This window comes from Magallana gigas, chromosome 8 (assembly GCF_963853765.1).
Source record: "Magallana gigas chromosome 8, xbMagGiga1.1, whole genome shotgun sequence".
Classification (NCBI taxonomy): Eukaryota; Metazoa; Mollusca; class Bivalvia; order Ostreida; family Ostreidae; genus Magallana; species Magallana gigas.
The window spans coordinates 13515389-13516657 of NC_088860.1; positions in this window are offsets into that span (position 1 = coordinate 13515389).

Sequence of the window (1269 nt, forward strand, 5' to 3'; positions counted from 1 at the left end):
GTTGATACCTGATTCATTTCACAGATGTGAATATTACCCGGATTATTAATCTATGCTTTATCAACGAGTGATGCTTAATATTATACTTACAAACTGAAATTTAAAAAAACTACCATCTAAATTTAGATCATTTTTATATAAGGCACATGTTAAAAATATATTAAAATACACATCAAATAACAGGTAAGTTATTATGAAAATGCGTCATCGCCACAAAAAATATAAAGTTTTAACATTAAAACCAGTCATCTTGTATTCTAGACTACAACAAGTACCGGTAATTGATTTCTCTATTTACCACTAAATAAAAATGACATAATTTCATCATATCTTACGTCAATTTTACACTAAACTGATACTTGTATACCTATTTGTAAATTAGATGTTTTTTTCACCCTTTGACATATTTAAAAAAAATCTCAAACACTGTCCATCCAATAGCTTTTGAAAATTTTGGTCCATACACTATGTTGCCAAAAGCTAGCTTGAATGCAAGGAGAGCATAAAACAAAATTAGAGAATCCCTTGCTTTAACACAGGATAAACCTCTGATATTCAATTAACTAAAAAAATGACAAAAATTTTGCTGAAAAGTGGCAGATTGTCATACCAGACCTTTCAGTCAACATTCAGTCGACAAAACTCATTCTGTTGAGCGCCTCAATGGTTGTGCACCATCCAAAACGATATTCAAACAGCCCAGCCAGAGAGATGTTTCAAACATCGGTCTTCTAATATTACTTTTGATTTCTATGACATCCTTAGCTCATTAATTTTGGGTTCGTTGATTGTTTTGATACAACGAGAGATAACGAGTGAGCATAGTTATTTGCATGCAAATAAGGTGAGATTGTTTAAAGTTTGATTTAGGTTCAGATGTTCCATGATATCGATATTTCGCTAAAGCGTCAGACGTATATGGATCTATTTTGTAAACTTATACAGCGCTGAATAACAATAAACCGACTATAGTCTGTCCCAAGAGATTTATGCAGCACATTTGGACGATTTTTATTAAAAATACACATATCATTGAAAGAAGTGCAATTAAAGTCGATGGAAGTTAAATTATCCAAGATATCGTCATAGGGATTCATTTTTCACTCGGAAAAAATCAAGGAGACGAAAATATATCTCTTAGGGAGATTTATAATGGAAAAATGTTGACATCTTTACTCCATTCGGAAGTCGCTCGGAATTTCTTGCACAAGACTCCTTTATTTTAGCCGTGTATTGAAACCTGATAAGCTAGTTTCATAGGAGAAATCT